This window comes from Papio anubis, chromosome 6 (assembly GCF_008728515.1).
Source record: "Papio anubis isolate 15944 chromosome 6, Panubis1.0, whole genome shotgun sequence".
NCBI classification, from domain to species: domain Eukaryota; kingdom Metazoa; phylum Chordata; class Mammalia; order Primates; family Cercopithecidae; genus Papio; species Papio anubis.
In genome coordinates, this window is record NC_044981.1 from 74,769,243 (window position 1) to 74,784,448 (window position 15,206).

A 15,206-nucleotide genomic window follows, 5' to 3' on the forward strand; every position below is an offset into this window, starting at 1 on the left:
ATTAGAAACCAAATTAAACTCACTCTCCTAGAAAGAAAAAAGTTAACAACTTCTAAAGCAATTCAAGGACCAGAAGGGTTTAAATAAAAATGAAACCAAAGAAAGTAAGTAGAAAAGAGGAGTGAATTAGTGAGAAAACATTTTAAATGGTCCACTTTCAAGGCATGATAAATCTAAGCACTGGCAGCCAACCTGCAAATGTAACAAACCATAGGGCTCATGCACCTAGAAGGTCACAATAAGTGAACAGAATGTAGAGGAGGGGTCAGCCAATAAAAGGGAAGAAAGTTTAGTTATTGGGAAATCGAAATTTAAGAAAGGAAGGGGATGGTGTAATCTATCAGCCTTATAAGGTATCCTTATAAGGGTAACCTTATAAGAGGTATAAAACTTAAGCAACGTTCAGGAAGATTGTAACCCCATAGTGAGAGGTGAAGCCAGCTGGACTTCCTGGGCCAAGTAGGGACTTGCAGAACTTTTCTTACAAGAGGACTGTAAAATGCACCAATCAGAGCTCTGTAAAATGCACCAATCAGCTCTCTGTAGCTAGCAAGGGAATTGTAAAATGCACCAATCAGAGCTCTGTAGCTAGCAAGAGAATTGTAAAATGCACCAATCAGCACTCTGTAAAACGCACCAATCAGCAGGATCCTAAAAGTAGCCAATCACAGGGAGGATTGGAAAAAGGGCATTCTGATGGGACGGAAACAGAACATAGGAGGGGACAAAGAAGGGAATAAAAGCTGGCCACCCCAGCCAGCAGCAGCAACCCACCCAGGTCCCCTTCCATGCTATGGAAGCTTTGTTCTTTCCCTCTTCACAATAAATCTTGCTACTGCTCACTCTTTGAGTCCATGCCATCTTTAAGAGCTGTAACACTCACCACGAAGGTCATGGCTCCATTCCTGAAGTCAGCGAGACCACAAACCCACCAGAAGGAACCAACTACGGACACAATAGTACTCGACCAGTGAAGAACTTGGGGAGGAACTTGTGTGCTAGGAGATAAATTACCTGCTGTAGCTGCCCTGGGTGTGCCTGCCTACCAGACACCCAATCCTGCAAAACCACTATTAAAAATCAATACTTGCCAGGCACGGTGGCTCAAGCCTGTAATCCCAGCACTTTGGGAGGCCAAGATGGGTGGATCACGAGGTCAGGAGATCGAGACCATCCTGGCTAACAAGGTGAAACCCTGTCTCTACTAAAAAATACAAAAAACTAGCCGAGTGAGGTGGCGGGTGTCTGTAGTCCCAGCTACTCAGGAGGCTGAGGCAGGAGAATGGCGTGAACCCGGGAGGCGGAGCTTGCAGTGAGCCGAGATCACGCCACCGCACTCCAGCCTGGGCGACAAAGCGAGACTCCATCTCAAAAATAAATAAATAAATAAATAATAAAAGTATCAACTATTAAAAGTATCACTTTCACTGTTCTTTGTGCCTCTGACTCCATTCGATGGGTTTAAACAGGTGAGCATGTTTCTCACAGCGATAACAAGAACAGCCCCAGGGGCACTAGAGAATATATTCTTTTCTTTGCTAAACCTCTGATTAGTTAGGTTCTATTGTGAAATAACGTAGGTTTTTCTAACCTATGTGTAATACTTATATCATCTCACAATTCACCATTGCCTTTAATAAGCAAGTACATCCTTAGGAAATATAACAACCCAAATAACTTAGCTTTCCTAGAGAATGGAAACTCAGACACTTGTGAAAATTCACTTGTAAAAACTTAGTCCTTAGTCCTTGTAGAAACTTGTAGCTGCCTGGCTAATAGCACTTCAGAAAAATAGCTCAATTAAGCAAACAGGCAAATAGAATATAAGTTAAATAAAAAAGAAAAGACATTAAAAAATTAGACCAAAAAAAGAGAAATAGATAAAGATGAGGTAAAGAAAATAATTATTAAGTTTTCTTATAATGTATAAAGCAATAAAAACTACTATGGCTTAACAAGATTACATAACAATTTACCACTGGAAGGACCCTAGGAAATCAAGTCTTCCCTTTGCAAATATTTAGGAAACTGAGGCCCAGAAAAACAAAATGACTTACCCAAGTTCACAACTGGTCCAAGGTCAGAAAGCTCAGTTAGTAAAACTTGAAACAGACTATAAGTTTTCTGAGTCTTAGTTGAGTGACCTACTCAATATTTCGATAACAATCAGATGATAACTACCTCATCTTTGAAGCCACCTCCACCTGTATCTATCCCATCCTCTTTGCCCTCTCAACTCTGCTAAAACTGAAGAAGCATTTCTACTTCTTTTTAAAGCTAAACTTTTACTCATCTTCTTTCCCATACTACCTCTCAATGTCAAGGATTGTGTTTCGGCAATTGTGCCCTCTCTACAGGATCATTCCTATCAACAAAGAGGTGCTAATGAAGCTGATGCTTGATTCCATGTTCTGTTGCATCTACAACCCAATTTCTCTACTCCAATTTTCCAATAATTTTTTGAGGAGTAATCTTTAACCTAGAATGCTATCACTTCTTTTCCAAACATTTCCTTTTGAACACACACTAGTCAGGTTTTCATCTCCACCACTCCACTGAAACAGCTTTTATCAAGCTCACCAATGACATTCACCTTCCTAAAACCATCAGCCAAGTTTCTTATTTCGTCTTTTGCACATCTCCTCCTACCATCAGCCAATTTTCTGTCCTACTGGTCCTTAACCTCACAGCAGTGTTTGACATAACCAACCATTCCTGCCCTCCTAAAAATTCTCTTACTTGCTTTTCCTGGTTTGCTTACTACCTCACTGGCTGTCTCCTGTCAGTCTCCTTTGTTGAATCTGCCTCCTCTTCCTGATCTCTAAATGTTGGAATACACAGCGTAGCACATGTTATCTATACTCTCTCCTTAGGTGATCTCATCTAGACTTCATTTACCCTGGCTTCCACATTCATATATTCACCTTCCTACTTGACAGTTCTATTTGGATATCTAAAAATCATTTCAAATTTACATGTCCAAAACTGAAATCATTATCTGTCCCTTTTCCACCTCAACTCTTTCCTATGTTTCTGATCTCATTAAATGGTAAATCCATCCACTAAATTACTCATGACACAAATCTAAAGATCGTCCTGGATTCCTTCTTCCTACATCTCTCATCCAAACCATCTGTAAAACCAGACACTTTAATCTCCATACTATATTCCAGATCTGACCATTTCTTACTGTCCACAGTGGTACTGCTCTAGTCTAAGTCATGTGAATCTAGTCCACATCCACGTTTTCTTTGTAGGACTTCTGCAATAACCTCCTAACTGATATTCCACTTTCATCCTTGCTTCACGTCAGTTTTTCACACAGCAGTGAGAAAAAGCAACTCAAAACAGAAATCAGACCAGCACTGCTCTCCTGCTTAATACACTTCAATGGTCTCCTATGGCTGTCAGAGTCCTTAACCAGGCCTGCAAACTCATACAAAGTCGAGCCCTTCTGTCTACTTCTCTATCCTTACATGACTCTTCCTCTCAAATTTCCTTTCTCAGGTAGGCTAACCTTCTTTTGTGCCTTCAACATAAACGATTTTTGCCAACAGCCTTCGTACTTGCTGCACTAACTAGAACTTCACAAAAGTGGTTCATTCTCTTCTTCCTGTTCTCAGCACAAACATAACTTTCTCAAAAATGGCTCCCTGACAATCTTCTATTAAAGTGAGCCCAGTCACTCTATCCTATCACTCTGCTTTATTTTCTTCACAGACCTTGTTACTACTGGAAATAATCTTACATTTATTGTCTTACCTCTTCTACTAAATATGACTCGTGAGACAGAAATCTTGTTTGTTTAGTTCACCATAGTAAACACACCACCCACCATTCATTATTTGTGAAATGAATGATTATAATGTTATTTCAAATAGAATATTAAGTTCCATTTTATAAAATTTTCCTTTTTGTTTTAAAGAAAATGTTCATTAAATCTTCCCTCTTTCAAAATAATTGCATATGAACAACTTAAATCTCTAAAATTCCTGAGAGAAAAGTCAGCAAATCAAAAAGTTTTGCTCAGAGTCACTGCCATTGTAAAGCTGAAATATTTGTTTCCAGGTTAATTTTAAATAACTGAAAACTTAATAAGGCTTCAAACAAAATGAATTTAACCTGCAATTACAACAATAATTTCTCACTAATGTAATGACTAATGTAATGTAGTCATAATACTATTGAGTGAATATAATTATTCTCTTTTTTTTTTGAAACGGAGTCTCGCTCTCTTGCCCAGGCGGGAGTGCAGTGGCGCGATTTCAGCTCACTGCAAGCTCCACCTCCCGGGTTCACGCCATTCTCCTGCCTCAGCCTCCCAATAAGCTGGGACTACAGGCGCCTACCACCACACCCAGCTAATTTGTTTGTTTTCTCAGTAGAGTCAGGGTTTCACCGTGTTAGCCAGGATGGTCTCCATCTCCTGACCTCGTGATCCGCCCACCTCGGCCTCCCAAAGTGCTGGGATTACAGGCGTGAGCCACCCCACCTGGCCCATTCTTTTTTTTTTAATGAAAAAAATGATCTTGGATGAACAGAACACTGAAGATTTATACTCCATGTGTAGTTCTGCACTAATTTAAACCAAGAATGAGTCAGTTAACAGTTGTTTGTTGTGGGGGGAGTAGGGGAGTGAGGAGTACTTGTATGCATCCCATTAGTTCTCTCTCAATGATAATCAAAGAATTAACTAGATAAAAGCAAAAAAGGAAAATTATAAGTCTTGCACCCAATTTCAATTCCTAAGAACTGTTTATTTCCTAAAGCTGGCTAAACATGCTACTACAGCAATAATAGAAAGCTACCAAATCTAATTCTTGACATTGCTCATCCAAAAGTAAACTCTCCTTTAAAAAAAAAAGTAAAAAGTCCCAAACAGTATACATTACACATAACAGGTAAAAAAAAAAAAAAAAAAAAAAAAGATAACTGAAAGATCCTCGAGTGCCAGAAGTTTCTTTTATCTCCGATTACAAATGAATCAGAAAACAAATCTAAGCTACAGAGTCCATTGTATATAAATATCATAATGGTATCTAATTCATCTGACTCTAAGTAAACGATCTCAGTTTTAAGAAAAACGGTAAAATCAATAAACTGTTAATTTCCTGACATATCCCTGTGCTCAGCTTCTTTGTATAAAACATTGCTGACTGGCTACCTTTGCTGCCAGCAAGAGTTCACACAACAGACAACTAGGCAAAAAAAAATGGAAATAAACTTAAGTGAGAAAGATAAACAAGGACATTTCTCCTCCCCCCAAAAAAGATGAGATAAGAGTAAAAACCATATTGCTACATTTGGTTTTTCTCCTTTGTGGAAGAGAAGCAGTTAGTTTTTGTAGAAAACTACAACTGTTTCTCTTCCACAAAGGAGAAATAAGTTTCTCCACTCTTCTAATACATGTCCCCACGTATTTATAAGCATTTTCCTTATTCTGCTACTTATCTGCATAATCTTGCTTAAGAACCAAACTATTTTTAGTTAAAAATAAAACAAAAAATAAATAAAACCAAAAAATAAAGTTTGGATTTAAAGTATGATCAAATATGATCAATCAGGTCACAGTAAATGCTACACTTAAAATGTAAGACATAATCAGTTTATTTTAAACACTTTAAACAATGGATCAAATTAAAGCCTCTTAAGTACAGTATATATTCCCAAAGTTTAGTCAGTCAAATGAAAACATCATACAATGTTCATTCATTCATTCATTTGTAAGACATTTACTGAACACCTACGAAGTGTCAGGCACTGAATTATAGATGGAGCTGAAGATACAAAAACGAGTAAAATACAACTGATCCCTTACCATTAAGTGATTCCCAACCAAGAGAGAAAAAAAAATAATACGACAATCTATAAGTACTAATGATAAAAGGAAGCAGAGGAAGCTTAGTAAACTCAAAACTAAGATTAGAGGACAGAGGGAGATTGAGAAGGTTTCTAGAGGAGATAATGCCTACATTGAGTCTTACGGTATTAGCAGAGGTTAAGCACAATTATAATTTCCTGAGTGTGTGTGTTTGAACAGTGGGGTGGTAAATGAGGTTAGAAAAAGAAGACAGTGAAGTACGACCCTATTTCAATAAGAGGATGCAGCATCTGCAAAAGTAAAAGGCACTAGATAAGCACGGCATATCACCAAACAGCAAATACTTTACAACTGTGCTGTCCAACACAGCAGCTCCTGAGCACCTCAAACGTAGCTATTCAGAATTGGCATATGCGGTAAGTGTAAAATACATGTGGAATTTTGAAAACTTAGTACATAAAACAGACCATAAAACAGCTCGTCTATAATCTTTCTTATATTGACATATGCTAAAATAATATTTTGGATATATGTGGTTTAAAAAATCTATTAAAATTTCATCTGTATTTTATTGTGTCTACTGAAAAAATGGATACACCTCACATTCTACTTCAAATGGACAATGCTAGCTTAAAAGGATGGGATTGGCTGGGGAGTAGTGCTAAAGTAATAATAAGTGGGACTGGATCGGGTAGAAGATAATATCACAAGAAGAATCTCTATGTCATTAATAAGTTGGTTGGTAACCAAGGCTCTCCAGTAGGGTTAATATTATCAGATCTGACATTTGCAAAGATCCATCTCCAATCCAAGAATTGGAGGGCAGGAAAGCTGGAGGAAGAATATCAATTGGTCTCGATAATCACTGACAGTGTTTTGAAGGTAGTATAACTAGAGATACAGAGTACAGAATTGATTCATAAATGTTTTTCAAGTAAGATAAGCTACACTTGGTGACAAATTATGAAGTATGAGAATAGAGAAGAACGTGAGTAAATTCCAAAGTTTGGGGCTTGCAAAATTAGGAGAATGTGGTATTCAAGCAGGACAGTTTTGGCAGGGAAAGGTGATGGGTTCAATATTAGACATATTGAGTTTGGGATGCCTATGAATGGGAAATTTATGTGGAAATACCAAAAATTAGCTACAAAAGTTTGACAGTAACTCAAAAGTTCCAGATCAGAAATAAAAAATCGGGAGAGTGTTAATAAAACACAAATAGTGTAACCCAAAGGAGAGGAACAACACAGCCAAGAACACAGAGTAAAAAAAAAGAAGACAGAAGACTGGATTATGGGGAAAAACAATAATGAAATATGGTGGGCAGAGGAAGAAGATCCCACAAAGGAGTTGAAGAATGACAGGCAGAAGAAGAACCCAAGAGAAGGGTAGCATCTTTATTTCAATGGGCTTCCATTGTGTCCTACAGAATTATAGTTCTACAATACGTTTAACGGAAGAGATATGACTGACAAAAGAAGAAAAATATCTTTTCCAAAGTCACAAACTACTTTTTGATATTTAAAACGATACTTTGTCAACTTAGAGAATCAAAACAAACAATTATTTCCTATAACTTATTTGGATAAAGATACTAGCTAACATGCAGGAAATCACAAAGTAAAATATTTAAAATTGTAATATAGAATTTAAATGTGGAACAACTGGAAAAAAACATAAAATAACCACGCAAAAGAAAGAGGGAATGAGTAAAGAACTGGAAACATCGGTTTTACCATTCTAAAAAACATATAGCCACTCCCAAAAACTAATTTAAATGACTTTTGATTCCAAAGACATCGCTAATGCAAGTTCTTAACGTGAAGATAAAGGACGGGCATAAATATGTATGTGCCCAAGTATACTTTCCAAAGAACGAAGTGAACAAAAAAGGGGTTTATATCAGATGAACTGGACCAGGGCTCTTCACTGTTAAACACTATCCCACGGTCTATCTAACGTAAACATAACTGTATCTGAGTACCCACTCCAACTCGAATGTGCCAAAAAGGCACTTTTTTTTTTTCTTTTATTTGCTAACCATCTTTATTCCTCTCATCCCATCCCTGAAGGATGTATAGGAATATCACAGCCTGGACAAGTACGGCCTTCCACTCTAATAATAACACATCTATTATTATCCCAGAGCTACCAAAGCCTCCTTTTCCTTCTTGGCCCTTGGCCCTGCCCCTCCTCTCTAGTCTTGAGTCTCCACGGGCCTCCAAGGTTTTCGTTTTGTTTGTTTTAATAACTCTTAACCCCTTCTCTAGATCCGCCTGCTCCCTTCCTTCTCTTCCCGGTCCCTGGAAGTAAATACTCTTTCCCAGCTCCTCTCCTCCTAACTTCCCAGTCCCCCCAGTGCCGGTCAACCTCCCTTCCTCGGGACCCTCTCAGGAGGCGAGCTCTTTACTCATTTCCCAAGGTCTTCCTTCTCCTCGCGGTCCCTAAATCCTCCCCGTCGCTAATCCCTTCATCTTCCCTGCTTTAAGAACCACCCGCAGGCCCCCATCCAAGAACGCCCCTTCGCCAGCTCCCAGACGCTTCACCCCAGCATCACCTCGCACCTCCACCTCCCCCGCCGTCTCCACGCCCACTTCAAAGCCCACCTCCAACCCGCCAGCTCTTCCGCAGAGCCGATGCGGCGTCCCGCCTCTTGCCTTCCCTCTTAGGACCGAACTCCCATCTGGGGCCTCGGCGTCTGGCCGCCAAAGAGTGGGTGCCTGGCTCCTGCGGAGGCTGCGGGGCGGGTGCCGAGGTTGCCAGGCTGCGGGAGGTTTGAACACAGGGATGGGACAGGGGCGAGGACCGCGGATCCTGGGTGGCAGCGGCCGTAACCTGGGCTCCAGGGTAACGGAGGCGGAGGCCTAGACTGCACTACGAAGAGACCGCAGCCAATCATGATGACTCTACTCGAGCTCCCATTGGCCTCTGTCTCCAGACGGCCCTTTTTATTGGCTTCAGTGGAACTGGAAGGCGGGACGGCAAGTGCGGGAAAAGGCCTCTATTGGCCGACTGCTCTAGCTGTAGCGGAGACCCCAGGTAGGGAAATTGGGGCAAAGCGCGGAGCGCGCCAGGCTCCTACGGGTTGTGCTGTGCGAAGGCTTGACTGCTGAGCGTAGCGGGCTCTGAGAGGGACGCGGGCGGAGGACAAAGTGGGTTCATGAAATGAATTGTAAAATTGGCGACTGCTTAATGTAAAACACTTAATTGCTTAGATTTCCTTTGGGAAATAACTTGCTTTAAAATTGTAAACAAATTACAAACAAACGGCAAGTGCTTCTGGGTCTTCTTACCGAAATGGCTGATTCAGGAGGATACGGGGTGAGTGCACTAATGTTCCTGCCTCGAGATCCTGGCCGTGAATCACCAACGAGCCGTGAGTTTGGCTTGAAAGTGATTTTTAGGTTTTGGAACGGGTTTGGGGTGGAATGGCATCTGAAATACTGCACACAAGTTTTTTGTTTTGTTTTGTTTTTAAGGAACGTTTTGAGGAGCGTATCAGTAGCCTATTGAAAGCTGATGTGTGACATTTTCTCTTTTAAAAATGGCATTAATTGCTGGAGACAGGGGAGGTGAAAAAAAAATCCTCTTTCTTGAGGGCTTTAAATGCTCCAAGCCATCTGATTATCAAGGTGGCTTAATACTTACTCTGGCGGTTAATTGCTCACTGGCCTTTACCACCATTCTGTAGAGAATCTAATATATGAAGGCAAATGCTTCCCAATGAATCTTCTAACCATGAAGATTGGTAATTCCTACTTCTTGCTTAACCTCGTTTTTCCACCTTTGCACTGTTTCAAAGCTTTCATTTTATCCTGTCAATACATTATGCTTCAAGTTACAGACTAACCCACCCAAACAATATTGTGATTAAACGTAAATTTCTGTATGCGAAATATATCTGTACAAGATGGCAGTCATCTGTTAGTGAAAATAAGATGAGTAATCCCTAAATTGCACTGAATTACTTTTCATCAATTCTTTAATCTATCTCTGCTGACACTGTTAAAATAGCTCACTGATGGACTCTGTTAGAATTAACATGTAAATGTATGGGTGGATTACTTATAAGGGAAGATGCTAGGAAGAATCAGGAAACATGCCGTATTTACGTGGACAAACAAATGTCTGTCACGGAAGCGTCAAATCCGGATTGCTGAAGGACAGCAGAGAATGAAACCACCATTTATTCAACCCTCCGAATGCTCCAGGCAGTATAATCTCATTCCATCTTCATTCATGACTCCAGACAGGTATTGTTATTCATTGTTTATACTTGAGAAAGCAGATTTAAAGAAGTTAACGTATCTACCACAAGATACTAAGGTAGTAAGTAGCAATGCCAGAGTACAAGCCTAGGTCTGCTTCCAAATTTCGTGGTTTCAGATTTAGTGCCTTCAGTGTGTTTCACCTACAGGTTAAGAAGTTGTTGGTAAGCAAGAAAATATTTAAAACGCTGGGAGAGTCCAAAAAATTGTCTAGTTGTGTGTAACACATTCTCAGGATTCTTACAGTGTAAATAAAGTCACCCCCTCATATTCAAAATAACAGTATCAGTTTGACCTTGAAAAAAGACGAGAAAATTTATAAATTTACAGAAAAACTAGTTACTGAATTACTATTTTAAAAGGTTACCCCAAAATAGAAAACAATTTTAAAAGTTTTATGATATTATATGGTTTTATATATTATTTTTGATAGGGCTATTCTAAGATACCACTTGACATTTTATTTCACTGCCACACAGGATTCTGCTTTTCAGAAATAAAGGAAACAAAGTTAACCAAACCACGTTTATATTTCTGCCGCTTGAAATTATAGTTAACAGAAATCAGACTCTTTCTTGTTTTTAAAGATTTTACTTATGAAATAAATTCTGCAATGGTCATTAAGCACTTTGGTGTTTTATTTTTAATATGCCTGGGCTTCTTTCATTGATAGTGCTATATCTCCAGATTTGCTGTATTGCTAACTGAATGTTCATTTTCTGTAGGACTTCGATTGGCCTCTTTAACGCAATATGGCAATGATACCGCTGATATAATGTAATTAAAATACTCCCACAAATGCTTACTAGTAGGATTATTCTCATTTCCTTTGGGGAAACTAGTGTCGAATTTGAATGGTTAGAAGTTTCAGAAAAGTAAAGGTAGATAAATAGACTCCGTAACTGTAGACAGAGAAATTACAATGACCATCATTTGTAAAGGGGGGACATACTATACATAGTATTTTGGAAAGCACGTAAGTATAATTATCCTTAGCTAAAGTTCAGTTGTCTATTTCATACCATTCTACAAAAAAAAGCAAAGCACCGTCACGATTTTATATAATTTACAGAAATGTGATACATAAAATTCAAAATTTTTATATCTAACTTCTTGATGTCATGTTTCTTGGAAATTTTAATTCAAAAACAGGCAAAAATCATCTAAAATGGAAAAAATTAGAACAGTTATTCACTGTGGGGATGGAGGTATGATCGAGTGGAAGGGACTGAAAGTTATTTTTGGAGTCATGTGAATATGCTGTTTTGACTGACATGGTAGTTAAAGACAGTTTCCGGCCGGGCATGGTAGCTCATGCCTGTAATGCCAGCACTTTGGGAGGCCGAAGCGGGCAGATCACTTGAGGTCAGGAGTTTGAGACCAGTCTGGCCAACATGGTGAGACCCCCATCTCTACTAAAAATACAAAATTAGCCAGACGTGGTGGTGAATACCTGTAGACCCAGCTACACATGAGGCTGAGGCAGGAGAATCACTTGAACCTGGGAGGCGAAGGTTGCAGTGAGCTGAGATCACACCACTGCACTCCAGCCTGAGTGGCAGAATGAGAATCTCAAAAAAAAAAAAGTTTCCTTTATCAAAATTCATCAAAATATATAAAAATACATGTGCTTTTCACTGTATGTAAATTTTACCTCAATTTTTTAATGGCTTAAAAAAAAATGCATTGGCTTGTATAACAGAAAAATCTAGTAGACCTAGCTCCACTTATGTTTGGATCCAAGTGCTCAATATCATTACAATTTTTTCTTCTCTGTCTCTTGGATGTACTTTCTATGTGTTGGTCTTATTTAAGGCAGGCTCTCCCTTCCAGGTATGGCCACGAATGCTCCAGATTTACATTCTATTTACCTAGGAACCCCAATGGAAAAAGAATATCTCTTTCCAGATTGGTCTGGCAGAAATCATGGTATTAACTCTGACTGCCCACACCTGAATATAAACTAGTAGTAATTACTGTGGCCAAGTGTTTGCTTGGGGAAAGAATATGATAAAGCCCCCTTATCTTTCATGTTCACTCAGAATAGTGAGGTGATTCTCCAAAGGAAAACTGGAATGCTGTTACTAGAAGAAGAAATACTGGACAAAGCTAATAGATGTCCCCAAAAGTGATAATAATTTTATTCAAATAGGTTCATAGATCAGTCTGGTGGGCCTGTTTTCACATTTTGTTTAAGAAAAACTCTTGTAATTTTAAGTTCCCTAGTCTGTAAATACAGATGAGATTAACCAAATTTTGTTACTTTTTGACTGCTTCTGCTTTATAGTACCCCACCCCTCCAAAAACTTCCCCACCAATAATTTCTGGGACTTCCTAGAGAGTGTCTCATACTTACAAACATACCTACCTCTACTGGGCATCCCACTAGGCAAGATACCAGGACCACTGCTCTGCCAGGCAACAGTCTATCCCTCTTCTCTCCAGGACCAAGCAACTCCTGCTGGTGGCCATCGTGAAGTCACTGAGTACCACCACTTACACCAGTGCCAAAGTTGAACTGGAATTGTGCCAGTTATATGCCTTTTGTTTCTCAGATCCTAGCCTGCCTTTTCTATATTCTACTTTTTTGTTTATTTATTTTGAGAAAGAGTTTCGCTCTTGTTGCCCAGGCTGGAGTGCAATGGCGCAATCTCAGCTCACTGCAATGCAACCTCCGCCTCCTGGGTTCAAGCGATTCTTCTGCCTCAGCCTCCCTAATAGCTGGAATTACAGGCATGCACCACCACACCCAGCTAATATTGTGTTTTTAGTAGAGACAGGGTTTCACCATGTTGATCAGGCTGGTCTCGAACTCCTGACCTCAGGTGATCCACCGACCTTGGCCTCCCAAAGTGCTGGGATTACAGGCATGAGCCACCACACCTGGCCTCTATATTCTACTTTAAGGTGCAGGAGCTAGGACTCAACAAATTGCATTTCCCAGACATCCTTGCTAGTTGGCTTATCAGTAGGTTCTGCTAAAATGGGGCACTTAGGGAGAGGTTGGAAGGTGGCATTAGGGAGAAGTTCCTTCTCAATGTCTCTGTTCCTGTCAGGCAACAATTGGCTCTAGTCTAATATGTCTTTTACTCACTGAATATAAAAGAGGAGACTAGCCGGGCGCGGTGGCTCACGCCTGTAATCCCAGCACTTTGGGAGGCCGAGGCGGGCGGATCACAAGGTCAGGAGATCGAGACCACGGTGAAACCCCGTCTCTACTAAAAATACAAAAAACTAGCCGGGCGAGGTGGCGGGCGCCTGTAGTCCCAGCTACTCGGGAGGCTGAGGCAGGAGAATGGCGGGAACCCGGGAGGCGGAGCTTGCAGTGAGCCGAGATCGCGCCACTGCACTCCAGCCTGGGCGACAGAGCGAGACTCCGTCTCAAAAAAAAAAAAAAAAAAAAAAAGGAGACTAAATGAATGTGCTTGTTACTATGTTTGCAACGTACACCATTACTTTATCTCCTCCTTCTCCTCCCACCCCCAAAATACCCATGTAAACAACAGCAAAAGAAAAAAAATCCTCCACAAAACTTTTACCATCTTACAGAGAACAACTAACAGTTGATGACCACACAAGAATTAAAATGTGTTGAAATAAGGTCTTATATTTGCCTGGCACTCTACAGAGTACTTTCATGAAGATGACCTTGTGATCTTAAACAGCCCTGAGAAATAGAATATAGATGAGGAAACTGACCCTGAGGATAAATCAGATTTGTCTAATAGAAATAGAATGTGATCCACCCACTTAATTTTAGATTCTCTAGTAGTCACATTAAAATAAGTTTTTAGGCTGGGTGCGGTGGCTCATGCTATAATCCCAGCACTTTGGGAGGCCAAGGCGGGCGGATCATGAGGTCAGGAGATGGAGACCATCCTGGCTAACACGGTGAAACCCCGTCTCTACTAAAAAATACAAAAAATTAGCCGGGCGTGGTGGCGGGCGCCTGTAGTCCCAGCTACTCAGGAGGCTGAGGCAGGAGAATGGCAGGAACCCAGGAGGCAGAGCTTGCAGAGAGCAGAGATCGTGCCACTGCGCTGTAGCCTGGGCAACAGAGCAAGACTCTGTCTCAAAAATAAATAAAATAAGTTTTTAAAAAGTAAGGTTAGTTTTATTTAATATTTAATATCCAAATTATTTCAACTTGCAATCAACATTTTAAAGTCATCAATGAGATATTTCACCTTTTTTTTAAGTAAGATTTTGACACCTAGTATATATTTTGCAATTACAACACATTTCATTTCAGGCCAGCCACATTTCAAGTACTCAGTAGTCACATGTAGGTTGTAGCTAACCTATTGGACAACACAGGATTAGATTATTTACCCAGAGGTATATAATAGAAAGTAATGGTCCCAGGTAGCAAGCTTCCAAAAAGGAAAATATTGCTGGTCTGGAAACCCAGAGTCCTGAATTCCATACATGGCTCTGCCTCTTACTAGTTGTGAAACACAGGATAAGGCATTCTTTCTTAAAGCTTGGTTTCTGGATTTGTTAAATGGCATCAGTCAGTTGTCTTTAATCCCCCACCCACTTTCTGCAGCAGAACCCTTTCTCAAGTAAAATCTTATATGGAAACCCCATATTAAAAACATAAGAGGCCGGGCGCGGTGGCTCAAGCCTGTAATCCCAGCACTTTGGGAGGCCGAGACGGGCGGATCACAAGGTCAGAAGATCGAGACCATCCTGGTTAACACGGTGAAACCCCGTCTCTACTAAAAAAAAATACAAAAAACTAGCCGGGCGAGGTGGCAGGCGCCTGTAGTCCCAGCTACTCGGGAGGCTGAGCCAGGAGAATGGCGTAAACCCGGGAGGCGGAGCTTGCAGTGAGCTGAGATCGGGCCACTGCACTCCAGCCTGGGCGACAGAGCTAGACTCCGTCTCAAAAAAAAAAAAAAAAAAAAACACATAAGAAGCATATTTAAAACATAGTAATTGTCTCTCTGTTGAAGGAGGCATAGCAGCAGGGAGGTGAGGGGCACAAGTGGATTACAATCTGTGTAGTCTGCACACATACATACTCATAGGCATCATCTGAGGAGCCTCCGACAAACACTTCAGGTACTCTACAGACATCAGTATATTGGTGTTTGATTCACATTTTTAGTTTC

At 40.3% G+C, this 15,206-nt stretch overlaps 1 protein-coding gene across 2 annotated transcripts in view; it reads right to left on the reverse strand.

Annotated features, from left to right (window-relative positions):
- Positions 1 to 8,687, reverse strand: part of LCA5 (lebercilin LCA5) — a 52,681-nt gene extending 43,994 nt beyond the window's left edge. For both annotated transcript variants that reach the window (XM_031667257.1, XM_031667258.1), the window contains exon 1: positions 8,428 to 8,687. The gene's annotated coding sequence lies outside the window, so the exon portion shown is untranslated. The remainder of the gene's footprint in view (positions 1 to 8,427) is intronic.
- Between the last annotated feature and the right edge of the window lie 6,519 nt (positions 8,688 to 15,206).